Source organism: Dendrobates tinctorius, unplaced genomic scaffold, assembly GCF_039654945.1.
Source record: "Dendrobates tinctorius isolate UK_male_01 unplaced genomic scaffold, ASM3965494v1 ptg000030l, whole genome shotgun sequence".
Classification (NCBI taxonomy): domain Eukaryota; kingdom Metazoa; phylum Chordata; class Amphibia; order Anura; family Dendrobatidae; genus Dendrobates; species Dendrobates tinctorius.
Genome location: NW_027361698.1, coordinates 7158995 through 7173275, shown reverse-complemented (window position 1 = coordinate 7173275; position 14281 = coordinate 7158995). Strand labels below are relative to the sequence as shown.

General features: G+C 54.1%; 1 protein-coding gene across 4 annotated transcripts in view; it reads left to right on the top strand.

The window, feature by feature from the left end:
* The first annotated feature begins 5146 nt into the window (after positions 1 to 5146).
* The window catches only part of TBCK (TBC1 domain containing kinase), a 536201-nt gene continuing 527066 nt past the window's right edge, over positions 5147 to 14281 (top strand). Inside the window, exon 1 of one of the 4 annotated variants that reach the window (XM_073571834.1) lies at positions 5147 to 5335. The gene's annotated coding sequence lies outside the window, so the exon portion shown is untranslated. Of the gene's footprint in view, positions 5350 to 14281 lie in introns of all 4 variants that reach the window. The other 3 variants (XM_073571832.1, XM_073571833.1, XM_073571835.1) reach the window with 3 other exon arrangements.

The following is a 14281-nucleotide window of genomic DNA, read 5'->3' as shown; positions in this document are numbered from 1 at the left end:
GCAGTTGTACTTTAGGGTATTAATTGGATAGTAGGGATTTCCTTATTCATTAGGATATCATATTAGCTACATATTTACCATGGCAAATTATGATGGGTGTAGCCTACAGCTATAATATGAAAAAATATATAGACCTTTGAGGGGCTCCATTATTGATGATATTTGTGGATGCAGTTTGTAGGTCATGTTGGCTTTTAACATGGAATTTCATATTTAATAAATTGGATATAGCATATTAGGTGTGTATGTCACTTATGGATATCTTCTTTCTTCTGCTCTCGTGATTAGCAAGCGCAGTTTTGCATAGCTATGGTGTACCGCACACGACATTGCACCACACCTTCTAATCAGATAATTCAGGTAGTAGACTGTTCACAGTCCTCACATTTGGAGGCCACGGAATACTGATTTGGCGGGTGGACCAGCGTACTGTGAATTGATTTACTTATTTGTAGCCAAGCCCTCTGTTCTCAGGTTTCTCTTGCAGTTCACTAGACAAGCCCATTTTCAGGATTGCTGGGGGTTCCTGTGGACAGATCCCCAGTGATCAACAAGTTTAAGGAATAGTTTCCAACAAAAAGGGAATAGCCCATGTCAGCTTGTTCAGGGGAACCCTATACTCCTGACTGACATTGGGAAAGTGGCATGTTTGCTCCATTGGAAGAGTGCAAGTGCTGCAGCCATTGCCTAGAGGACCGACCATCACAGAAGTGGCCAGGAACCTAGGTAATGAGCAATAAACTATAGGGTTGAAAATCCCTTCATTGGTGACAAGAGGATTTTTAATAATAAGTTGCCGGTTTTTACAGGCACATTACAATGTTCCCACTGATCACGGAGACAGCGATATGTTCTAGAGGACAAAGGCGAGCTATGGGTGGACAAGAAACATTACTGGGACTGCTCTTTAGTAAGGCAGGGTGTGGACCTTCAGTGTGCTGTAGGCACAGCAGATGCAGGGTGCGGATCCTCAAGGTGCTGCAGGCACATCAGATGCAGGGTGCAGACTTTCAGTGTGCTGTAGGCACAGCAGATGCAGGGTGCGGACCCTCAGGGTGCTGCAGGCACAGCAGATGCAGGGTGCAGACTTTCACTGTGCTGTAGGGTGCAGACCCTCAGCACAGCAGATGCAGGGTGCGGAGCCTCAGGGTGCTGCAGGCACAGCAGATGCAGGGTGTGGACCTTCAGTGTGCTGCAGGCACAGCAGATGCAGGGTGCAGACTTTCACTGTGCTGTAGGGTGCAGACCCTCAGCACAGCAGATGCAGGGTGTGGACCCTCAGGGTGCTGCAGGCACAGCAGATGCAGGGTGTGGACCCTCAGGGTGCTGCAGGCACAGCAGATGCAGGGTGTGGACCCTCAGGGTGCTGCAGATGCAGGGTGCGGACCCTCAGGGTGCTGCAGGCACAGCAGATGCAGGGTGCGGACCCTCAGGGTGCTGCAGGCACAGCAGATGCAGGGTGCGGACCCTCAGGGTGCTGCAGGCACAGCAGATGCAGGGTGCGGACCCTCAGGGTGCTGCAGGCACAGCAGATGCAGGGTGCGGACCCTCAGGGTGCTGCAGGCACAGCAGATGCAGGGTGCGGACCCTCAGGGTGCTGCAGGCACAGCAGATGCAGGGTGCGGACCCTCAGGGTGCTGCAGGCACAGCAGATGCAGGGTGCGGACCCTCAGGGTGCTGCAGGCACAGCAGATGCAGGGTGCGGACCCTCAGGGTGCTGCAGGCACAGCAGATGCAGGGTGCGGACCCTCAGGGTGCTGCAGGCACAGCAGATGCAGGGTGCGGACCCTCAGGGTGCTGCAGGCACAGCAGATGCAGGGTGCGGACCCTCAGGGTGCTGCAGGCACAGCAGATGCAGGGTGTGGACCCTCAGGGTGCTGCAGGCACAGCAGATGCAGGGTGTGGACCCTCAGGGTGCTGCAGGCACAGCAGATGCAGGGTGTGGAGCCTCAGGGTGCTGCAGGCACAGCAGATGCAGGGTGTGGACCCTCAGGGTGCTGCAGGCACAGCAGATGCAGGGTGTGGACCCTCAGGGTGCTGCAGGCACAGCAGATGCAGGGTGCGGACCCTCAGGGTGCTGCAGGCACAGCAGATGTAGGGTGCGGACCCTCAGGGTGCTGCAGGCACAGCAGATGTAGGGTGCGGACCCTCAGGGTGCTGCAGGCACAGCAGATGCAGGGTGCGGACCCTCAGGGTGCGGACCCTCAGGGTGCTGCAGGCACAGCAGATGCAGGGTGCGGAGCCTCAGGGTGCTGCAGGCACAGCAGATGCAGGGTGTGGACCTTCAGTGTGCTGCAGGCACAGCAGATGCAGGGTGCAGACTTTCACTGTGCTGTAGGGTGCAGACCCTCAGCACAGCAGATGCAGGGTGTGGAGCCTCAGGGTGCTGCAGGCACAGCAGATGCAGGGTGTGGACCCTCAGGGTGCTGCAGGCACAGCAGATGCAGGGTGTGGACCCTCAGGGTGCTGCAGGCACAGCAGATGCAGGGTGTGGACCCTCAGGGTGCTGCAGGCACAGCAGATGCAGGGTGCGGACCCTCAGGGTGCTGCAGGCACAGCAGATGCAGGGTGCGGACCCTCAGGGTGCTGCAGGCACAGCAGATGCAGGGTGCGGACCCTCAGGGTGCTGCAGGCACAGCAGATGCAGGGTGCTGCAGGCACAGCAGACGCAGGGTGCGGACCCTCAGGGTGCTGCAGGCACAGCAGACGCAGGGTGCGGACCCTCAGGGTGCTGCAGGCACAGCAGACGCAGGGTGCGGACCCTCAGGGTGCTGCAGGCACAGCAGACGCAGGGTGCGGACCCTCAGGGTGCTGCAGGCACAGCAGACGCAGGGTGCGGACCCTCAGGGTGCTGCAGGCACAGCAGACGCAGGGTGCGGACCCTCAGGGTGCTGCAGGCACAGCAGACGCAGGGTGCGGACCCTCAGGGTGCTGCAGGCACAGCAGACGCAGGGTGCGGACCCTCAGGGTGCTGCAGGCACAGCAGATGCAGGGTGCGGACCCTCAGGGTGCTGCAGGCACAGCAGATGCAGGGTGCGGACCCTCAGGGTGCTGCAGGCACAGCAGATGCAGGGTGTGGACCCTCAGGGTGCTGCAGGCACAGCAGATGCAGGGTGTGGACCCTCAGGGTGCTGCAGGCACAGCAGATGCAGGGTGTGGACCCTCAGGGTGCTGCAGGCACAGCAGATGCAGGGTGCGGACCCTCAGGGTGCTGCAGGCACAGCAGATGCAGGGTGCGGACCCTCAGGGTGCTGCAGGCACAGCAGATGCAGGGTGCGGACCCTCAGGGTGCTGCAGGCACAGCAGATGCAGGGTGCGGACCCTCAGGGTGCTGCAGGCACAGCAGATGCAGGGTGCGGACCCTCAGGGTGCTGCAGGCACAGCAGATGCAGGGTGCTGCAGGCACAGCAGATGCAGGGTGCGGACCCTCAGGGTGCTGCAGGCACAGCAGACGCAGGGTGCGGACCCTCAGGGTGCTGCAGGCACAGCAGACGCAGGGTGCGGACCCTCAGGGTGCTGCAGGCACAGCAGACGCAGGGTGCGGACCCTCAGGGTGCTGCAGGCACAGCAGACGCAGGGTGCGGACCCTCAGGGTGCTGCAGGCACAGCAGACGCAGGGTGCGGACCCTCAGGGTGCTGCAGGCACAGCAGATGCAGGGTGCGGACCCTCAGGGTGCTGCAGGCACAGCAGATGCAGGGTGCGGAGCCTCAGGGTGCTGCAGGCACAGCAGATGCAGGGTGTGGACCCTCAGGGTGCTGCAGGCACAGCAGATGCAGGGTGTGGACCCTCAGGGTGCTGCAGGCACAGCAGATGCAGGGTGTGGACCCTCAGGGTGCTGCAGGCACAGCAGATGCAGGGTGTGGACCCTCAGGGTGCTGCAGGCACAGCAGATGCAGGGTGCGGACCCTCAGGGTGCTGCAGGCACAGCAGATGCAGGGTGCGGACCCTCAGGGTGCTGCAGGCACAGCAGATGCAGGGTGCGGACCCTCAGGGTGCTGCAGGCACAGCAGATGCAGGGTGCGGACCCTCAGGGTGCTGCAGGCACAGCAGACGCAGGGTGCGGACCCTCAGGGTGCTGCAGGCACAGCAGACGCAGGGTGCGGACCCTCAGGGTGCTGCAGGCACAGCAGACGCAGGGTGCGGACCCTCAGGGTGCTGCAGGCACAGCAGACGCAGGGTGCGGACCCTCAGGGTGCTGCAGGCACAGCAGACGCAGGGTGCGGACCCTCAGGGTGCTGCAGGCACAGCAGACGCAGGGTGCGGACCCTCAGGGTGCTGCAGGCACAGCAGACGCAGGGTGCGGACCCTCAGGGTGCTGCAGGCACAGCAGACGCAGGGTGCGGACCCTCAGGGTGCTGCAGGCACAGCAGACGCAGGGTGCGGACCCTCAGGGTGCTGCAGGCACAGCAGATGCAGGGTGCGGACCCTCAGGGTGCTGCAGGCACAGCAGATGCAGGGTGCGGACCCTCAGGGTGCTGCAGGCACAGCAGATGCAGGGTGCGGACCCTCAGGGTGCTGCAGGCACAGCAGATGGAGGGTGCGGACCCTCAGGGTGCTGCAGGCACAGCAGATGCAGGGTGCGGACCCTCAGGGTGCTGCAGGCACAGCAGATGGAGGGTGCGGACCCTCAGGGTGCTGCAGGCACAGCAGATGCAGGGTGCGGACCCTCAGGGTGCTGCAGGCACACAGATGCAGGGTGCGGACCCTCAGGGTGCTGCAGGCACAGCAGATGCAGGGTGCGGACCCTCAGGGTGCTGCAGGCACAGCAGATGCAGGGTGCGGACCCTCAGGGTGCTGCAGGCACAGCAGATGCAGGGTGCGGACCCTCAGGGTGCTGCAGGCACAGCAGATGCAGGGTGCGGACCCTCAGGGTGCTGCAGGCACAGCAGATGCAGGGTGCGGACCCTCAGGGTGCTGCAGGCACAGCAGATGCAGGGTGTGGACCCTCAGGGTGCTGCAGGCACAGCAGATGCAGGGTGCGGACCGACCCTCGGGGTGCTGAAGGCACAGCAGAGCCAAGTTTGGGCATTACAGCGCCGCACACACTGCAGGAGGTCAGCACTGGCGAACAGACATGGCTGTGTGTGCACGGCATTATGGGCAGCTCACCATAAAGCGCTTGTTGTCACTGGGTAGGAATTGTCGCCAATCCTTCTCTCAGTCAGCGCCATGTGACCACACGGGAAGGCCTATGTACCGGCGCCTACTGATGACGTCACGGTCACATGACAGCGGTTTTGCCATGGAGTGTTCAGTCCATGTGTAGTACAGTCAGTGTGATGTTTGGGTGCTGAGGTCTGGGAGAAGAGGCGCCGTCACACGGAGGAGCACGGGGTGAGACCAGCAGGGTGTGTACGGCTGTGGCAGGCATAGTCCTGCTGTCTGTGTGTCTATAGCTGTCTGTCCAACTACAAAAAGCAACAACCTGTGCACAGGTGTGTACAGGCGCCAGCTGCAATGATTGCACAGTGCACTCAAGAGGGCACACAGCAGCTCTGTAAGGCCCAAAGTGTATGCGAGCACTGGCTACATGAGAGCTGGAAGGCACTGCTGCTAAATACAATGTATCTTTTTATCTGTCCATCGCTCTATCTATCTATACCATATCTATATGTCTATCTATCTCTATATCTATCGATCTATCCTCTATCTATCTATCTCTATATCTATCTATCTATCTATCTCATATCTATCTATATATCCTCTATCTATCCCATATCTATCTATCTATATATCCTCTATCTATCTATCTATCTATCTATCTATCTATCTCTATATCTATCTATCTCTATATCTATCTATCTATCTATCTATCCCATATCTATCTCTATATCTATATATCCTCTATCTATCTTTCTATCTATCTAGAGCTCATGCATCAATAATGTCACAAGAATAGGTATTGGAAAAAATGACAGGATGCTCCACATTTGAAAAGAAAGGGTGACAATTTTGTGATCGATTGGTGTCCAAGCGCTGGGACCCCAACGTTTCCAAACTGTACTCGGCTATCTCTGGCAGTCGAATAGAAAATCAATGTTACATTTTATAAATGGCACGGCCTCTCCTGGGGTTCACGTTACATTTTATCCTGTGATCCCTGCTGGCAGTCAGCGCTGACTTTCCTCTTTTATGGACATAATTGACATTTGGAGGAAGACTTGATTTGTCCAAAGGAGCAGTGAAGCCAGCGCTGATTGGCCACATGGATGTCACGCAAAGTCCTGGGGAGAACATGTGAGCATGAGTATTTTTATTTGACAGTAGGGAAACGGATTCATATAGGATTGTCCAAGTAGTAGAAAATCCCTTTAAGCCAGTTGTGCACAACCTGCAGCGTGTGATACCCTTCTGTATAGTGTCTGCACAAATGACATGGAGAAGACCAGTGGTGCGTAGCATCAGAGAGACGGGGGAAGTATAAATGGTGTGGATAATTTTGGGTCAGCTATATTTTGTCAGGATAGGCGAGTACTGACTCCTATAACTCATGTGCAGGCATTGCAAAACCTTAGGTATCCATGGTTACGACCACTAACAACAATATGTCACTATATCAGTGGTCATAACCATGTATGCCCAAGGTCTTGCAATGCCTGTACTTGAGGAAAGAGACATAGCGAATCATAACAACTATACTACGTTTCTTATTGGAGGTACTTGTTAATATTATTATTATTACACCTACTACATCTTGGGATAGGATCTTGGAGATGGGAATACCCCTTTAAGCTGACCATACAACCAATGTGCACGAGGGTGCACAAAGCCAGGTTCGTTCTATTAATGTTAATGTTTGGCCGGGTTTTTCCCTAAAGACAGGACCTGTGATGATGTCATGGTCACGTGATCAGCCCATGTGATGTCTACCTCACTTGTGGGAGGGGTTATGGGCTATGTAATGGAGGTTGGTGTTTGGCACATGGTGAGTGTGTCTGGACGTAGCCTGAACTTGTATACAGGATCCCTGTGCTGCAGGACTATAGCAGCAAGACTCTCAACAACCCTGGGAATGGCACCTGGCGGATGCCGCAGACCTGGCAGCCGCTTAGTTAAGCTCGTCCCGTGAAAGCGGTGAGTCTGGGACCAGTGGTTCTCCAAACTGGAGTACATTTATGTTTTTTCTTACTTTCTGTTAAACCTGCTGCTTGCAACGTGACATTAAACCACTGAAATTGGACTTTAAGCCTGTGTGTTGCCTCATTACTGCAGCCCTGCCATTACCTACCAGAGTGAATCCCTACAATTGGTGGACTGAATGCGGGCAAACGCAGTGAGGCCAGGCTGTTTTTCTTATTTTTGATTTGTACCCCAGCCTATGTCCTGGGTGAAACGAGTGGCAGAGATCCAGGCGGGGAACTTTCCAGAAATGGAGGCCACGGTAAAAAACGCTCATAGAGGCCATGCGACAGCAGCAGCAGGAGGCCTGCGACAGCAGCAGTGTCATGCCCGTCATGCCGGCCATTCTGCTTGCTCTGCATGATCCCCATTGTCATGCCTCATTGTCCCCAGTTCCGGGTCCCTGCGGGCGCTCCGCGGGTCTCACTTGTGTGTACAGGCACACCTCATGACTGTTACGCCGCAAGATCCCTGGAGCAGTGTGCACACGCACCTCATGACTGTTATGCTGCATGACTCCTGGAGCAGTGTGCACACGCACTGAACTATCATACCCGCCATGACTGTTATGCTGCATGACTCCTGGAGCAGTGTGCACGCGCACTGAACTATCATACCCGCCATGACTGTTATGCTGCATGACTCCTGGAGCAGTGTGCACGCGCACTGAACTATCATACCCGCCATGTCTGTTATGCCGCATGAACCCTGGAGCAGTGTGCACGTGCACTGAACTTTCATGCCGTTATGTCTCATGCTGCAAGATCCCTGGAAGCAGTGTGCACACGCACCTCGTGACTGTTGTGCTGCAAGATGTCGGGAGCAGTGTGCACGCGTGCCTCATCTCATGGCTGCTTGCCAGTGCACATGTGTGTTTTCCCTTTGGCTACATGCCGTCACTGTCTGATCCAGCTATCCTCTTTGTGTTCCTGGAGCCCCTGATCATGTGACCTTTCCTATGTTCCAGCACAGTCTGATGCAGCAGTCCTCTCTGTATTACTGGAGCCCCTGATCATGTGACCTTTCCTATGTTCCAGCACAGTCTGATCCAGCAATCCTCTCAATGGTCTTGGAGGTCCTGATCATGTGACCTTCTCTATGGTCCAGCCCAGTCTGATCTAGCAATGCTCTCTTTGATTCTGGAGGTTCTGAACCTGAAGTCCTTTCCTGGTCCTGTGAAAAATGAGGATGAATGAACTCATGGAGATCAACATCCAACACAGTGGAGACACCATCACATGTTTCTCAACGCAGTGATTCTAGAGCAATGCCCCATCCCTTATGGGAAATATGTAAAAACATGCAAAACACAAGCCGCGGAGACACCATCACATGTTTCTCAACACAAGCAATGACTAGCCAGGTCTTTCCCCGGGAAGGAACAACCACAGGAAGGGCAGTCTCCAATGAAGGAAACCACCTATGCCAAAACATGGTATCCATCCACAGACAGCTGTTTCGGGGTATTGCGGAGACACCATCACATGTTTCTCAATGCTCCTACTGGCCAGGTTCCTACTCCACACTGATGAGGGGCAATACCCCGAAACAGCTGTCTGTGGATGGATACTATGTTTTGGCATAGGTGGTTTCCTTCATTGGAGACTGCCCTTCCCGTGGTTGTTCCTTCCCGGGGAAAGACCTGGCTAGTCATTGCTTGCGTTGAGAAACATGTGATGGTGTCTCCGCGGCTTGTGTTTTGCATCTTTCCTGGTCCTGACCCGGAAGTGCAGGTGCTAATGCCCTATATCAGACCGCCCCTTCCTATGGTCGGGGCCTGAGTACCGTGTTGCTTCCCTGCATCGCTGCTTGGTCTGCTCGGTCGCTCCCTGTATTCTGTGCCCCTGCACTCTGCTCTGTAGTGCGTCTCTGCACACGCTCTGTGCTTGTACTCTGCCTCTTGTCTCGTGCCTTGTCTTGTGTTTGTCCATTGTGCCATGTTTTGTCCGTGTCATGCTTGGAGTTGTAGTCCTTCCGATGTTCTCTGCCTTGCCTGCTTTGCCATGTCTTGCCTTTGCTATACCTTGCCTTGTGGTCCTTCCTATGTTCTCTGTCTTTGCTTGTTCTGCCTTGCTCTGATTTATGGTGCTCTGTAGTGCCTCCTGGCACACGCACCATTCCTCCTCTCTTACCTTTTGTGCTCTCTAGCACATTTCCACGCTAGTCTCAAGATTCTCCCTTGACCCGGCTCTGGGCTTTGGCCTACGCTCCGCTGCTAGCTCTGTTCTCACCTTGACCCGGCTCTAGGCTTCTGCCTAAGCTTCGCTGCTAGTTCTATGTCTCTGTCCTGAACCCTGACCCTGGCGTGTCCCTCTGCACGTGCAGGACTCTGCCTTGAACCTGACCCTGGCGTGCCCCTTGGCACACGCAAGACCCTGCCTTGTACCTTGTGCCCTGGCGTGTCTCTACACACGCACCCTGTCTTGTATGCTGAACTTTGAACCCTGGTGTGTCCCCTACACATGCACCTTGCCCTGGACCCTGGTGTGCCCCTGGCACGCACCCTGCCTTTAACTTTGACTTGGACCCTGGCGTGTTCATTGACACGCACCTTGTTTTGAACACTGTCGTGCCTCCTTGCCTGAGCCTTGGTTTGCTTGCCGGATGTCCGGATCCTGCCGATTGCCATCTGAGTTCCGGAACCTGATGACCCTGTTGATCGTTGCCTGCTGTCCGGAGTCCGACCTCATCGTGCCTTTGCCTGTACCGAAGCATGCCATCCAGCACGTACCATGCCATGGACCTTGGCGTGCCCTCGCATGCACCTTGCTGTGTTTTCCCTGTGTTTTCACGTCTTGCACCTGATGTTACCCTGAAGTTTTCCTTAATGAAGATACCTTGAACTTACGTCTTGTCTTGTTTCCTGCACGTCCCTGGTCGTCAGACACTCACATTGTCTTCCTTGAGCCAGCCGTCTGGTCCCAGCAGTCGTGGTGGCTCACCCCCTTGGTCTTGCCCCTGACACTCCCTGTATAGGGAGTGGTTCCTCACAAGGTCAGCTCGCCCTCGGTGGGTGGGTGCCACGACCCAGAGGGTCCACTCTAAAGAAAAGTCGACTCGGCTGAAGCTGACTCGTCACAAGCAGCAGGCTACACAGCAGCAGGAGGCCGTGCGACAGCAGGCTATGCAGCTGCAGGCTATGCAGCAGGAAACCAATCAGCTGTTGATACAGCATATCACGGCAGCGCAGACAATAGGAACCAACCGGGGAATCCATGGTGTCCAGAAAGCGGTTCGTACAGCGGTTCCCAAAATGAAGACGTCGGACGACGTGGAGGCGTACCTGGAGATGTTCGAAGGAGTCGCTGAGGAGAGAAGCTACCGGGACCTTTGGGCAGAATTCATCGCTCCGTTTCTGGCTCCAGGACCTTTGAAAGCATATCAGGACCTACCCACGGAGAAAAGGGCGGACTACACGGTCATCAAGGGTGAGATACTGGCACGTCTTGGGGTAAATGTGTTAGTTCGGGCCCAGCGGATACACCAGTGGGAGTTTACCCCCTACAAGCCGGCTCGGTCCCAGTATTACAACCTGATGCACCTACAAAAGTGGTTGCAGCCTGAGGTGTTGTCCCCCACGGCCATGCTGGACCGCATAGTGACTGATAAGTTTTGGAGGGCTTTGCCACCCTCCCTCCAGACATGGGTCAGACAGGCATCCCTTACTAATGCCATGCAGAGGATAGACCTCATAGAAAGGTATGGGACTACCAAAGAGCTACTGGGAGGTACTCCCCAGAAGGTAACAGGAAGGTTCCCTATGTCTCCATCCCTGGTTCGGCGAGCGGAGCCCAGGAAGGCCGCTCAGGACTTATCTGGGGAAGTAAGGAGCCCCATAATCTGCTGGCGGTGCCAGGAACCAGGTCATATGAGAGCTGATTGCCCCCGCCTGGCTGAGCCCATGGACACAAACTTTGGGTACCGCCAGTCTCACTATGCCGAACAGATGTGTGCAATGGGCACCCCGAAAGGTCCCAATATGGAACATTTGTGTCGGGTTGAAGTGGAAGGCACCCCGGCTGTGGCCTTATTGGACTCAGGGAGTCTTGTAACCCTGGTATGAGCCAGCTGGATACAAACCGAGTATACGGGTTGGAAAATAGGGGTGTTGTGTATACATGGGGACTTAAAAGACTATCCCACCGCACTAGTGGTGATAAACACGCCAGCGGGAAGGCAGTGCCACGAGGTGGGGGTTGTGACTAATCTGCATTATGAAGTGATAATTGGAAGAGACTTTCCTTTATTTTCTGTGCTGTGGCCATCTGTTGTCCCACCCACAGAGCAACTGCCGGCACCAGAGGCAACCAGGTTACATTCTCCAGAAGTAGGGCATGAACCTGGTGGCCCAGAGGAAGAAGTGCTGGCGGTAGGGGTAACCTTCCCTTCGGTGGAGGAGGGGAAGAATTCTCCCATAGAAGTATTGGCTGGAGAGGTGGAAGACTTGCCGCTGGGACCCGAGTTGTCAGACTTGAATGTAGCAGGTGACAATTTTGGTACGGCGCAACTTCGAGACCCTACTTTGGCCCGGGCCAGAGAAAATGTACTGTTTGTTAATGGGGAACCCCAACAACCTGGGGAAGCTACAGTGTTTCCACGCTTTGAACTGAACCAAGATTTGTTTTACCGAGTGGAGAAAATACGTGGGGAAATGGTAGAACAGTTACTGGTACCTCAGGCATATCGTAGGCTAGTAATGGACTTAGCGCATGCGCATGTACTTGGGGGGGCATTTGGGCCAAAAGAAAACCCTAGACCGAATTCTGCAGCGGTTCTACTGGCTAGGGGTCCATGAAGAAGTTAAACAGTACTGTAATTCCTGTCCAGTGTGCCAGGTAACCAGTCCCCAGCCTCACTTTCAGAGTCCCTTGGTGCCTTTACCAATCATAGAGGTACCCTTCGAGAGAGTGGCAATGGATCTGGTCGGGCCTCTCAATAAGTCGGCAAGGGGACACCAACACATCTTGGTAGTTCTTGATTATGCTACCCAATATCCTGAGGCCATTCCTCTACGCCACACATCAGCTAAGCTTATAGCAAGGGAACCCATGGGTATGTTTTCACGGGTGGGAATTCCTCAAGAGATTTTAACAGACCAGGGAACCCCCTTTATGTCAAAAATTATGAAGGAATTCTGCCGTTTGTTAAATGTTAAACAGTTGTGCACATGGGTCTATAATCCCCAAACAGATGGGCTGGTAGAAAGATTCAATAAGACGCTGAATAACATGTTAAAAAGGCAGTTTCCAAAGATGGGAAGGACTGGGATCTCTTATTGCCATATTTGTTGTTTGCAGTGCGGGAGGTGCCTCAGGCATCTACGGGGTTCTCGCCCTTTGAACTATTGTACGGCAGACATCCACGGGGCTTACTTGATATAACCAAAGAGGCCTGGGAGAACCAACCTACCCCCCACAAAAGTGTGATAGAACAGGTTGCAAAAATGCAAGCAAGAATGGAAACAGTCCTACCCTTAGCCCGGGAACATATGGAGGCAGCACAACATTCACAGAGTCGGGTCTATCACTGAGGGGCTCGGGTAAGAACCTTTAGCCCTGGGGATCGGGTGTTGGTACTTGTGCCTAACGTAGATAGCAAAGTGGCAGGGACCCTACGAGATCATGGGAAAGGTGGGGCCAGTAGACTACAAGGTACACCAGCCAGGACGGAGAAATCCAGAACATGTTTACCATGTTAATTTGCTTAAACCATGGAACGATAGAGAAAACCTTGGTAGGGATAGTCCGCTGCCTGCATTTCAGCTGGGGAAGGCTCTATCACCTTGGGGCCAGGCAGGAGAAGCCCAACCCGCAGGCAAAATTGCAGACACTTTGTCTCCTAGACAGGTTCAGGAGGTTCCGGGAGTTCATTAGCCGAAATACAGATGTTTTTTTCGGAGCTCCCCGGACGCCCCTCCCTAATCCAACATGACATTGTCACAGAGCCACAGGCCAAAGTCTGACTAAAGCCATATCAGGTGCCTGAGGCCCGGTGACAAGCCATCTTGGAAGAGGTAAAAACTATGCTACAGTTAGGGGTCATAGAAGAGTCCCAAAGTGAGTGGGCCAGCCCAATAGTCCTAATACCCAAGCCTGATGGGTCTCTTAAGATTCTGTAATGATTTTTAGAAAACTTAATGACATTTCAAAGTTTGACGCCTATCCTACGCCCCGGGTTGACGAGTTGATAGGGCGATTTGGGCAGACACGGTATTTAACAACTCTGGACCTCACAAAAGGTTATTGGCAGTTACCCCTAACAGAGGCGGCGAAGGAAAAAATGGCTTTTGTAACACCCGAGGGGCTGTTCCAGTATAAGGTGTTAACCTTTGGGTTGCATGGCGCACCAGCAACGTTCCAGCGATTAATGGATATTGTTCTCCGTCCCCATTGCCGCTATGCCTCAGCCTATCTAGACGATGTCATTGTGTACAGCACCGACTGGGAAAGCTACTTAGCAAAAGTACAGGCAGTGATAGCCCTGCTTGTCGCAGACAGTCTAACTGCCAATCCAAAGAAGTGTTCCATAGGGTTGGAGGAAGCTCGGTACTTGAGTTACGTCATTGGGAGAGGAGTTCTCAAGTAAACAAAGTGGAGGCAATCCAGAACTGGCCCCAACCTCTCACAACAAAACAGGTAAAAGCCTTTTTAGGTTTGTTGGGATATTACAGGTGGTTCATTCCCAACTTTGCAACCATGTCCGCACCTTTAACAGACTGCTTAAGGCCTCGTTCACACGTACCGTTGTTTTCGCGGCCGGATTTTCTGCGCGTTTGTGCCGCAAAAACGCGAAAAATAAGCATCCCATGCATTCCTATGGGATTCCGCAATGCTGTGCTAATGCCAGGGCTGTGGAGTCGGAGTCGTGGAGTCGGAGTTAGTTTTGGTTGGAGTCGGTAGAAATGTACCGACTCCGACTCCAGCTTTAAAAAAAAAATGTATTAATATTTCATAATTGAACTTTCATATGAATTTTATAAATGTTACTCAAATATATATGTTCTATCAAACTATGAACAACAGTGATAAGCAGTTCTGCTGGAGATAGAGACATTTCTTACTTCTTGTGTGTCACTGTTCTCCACTGCCCTTATCTAATCTTATACTTGGTTAACCTCATGCTGCCCCAACCCCCCTACTTACAATGTATGAAACTGAAAGT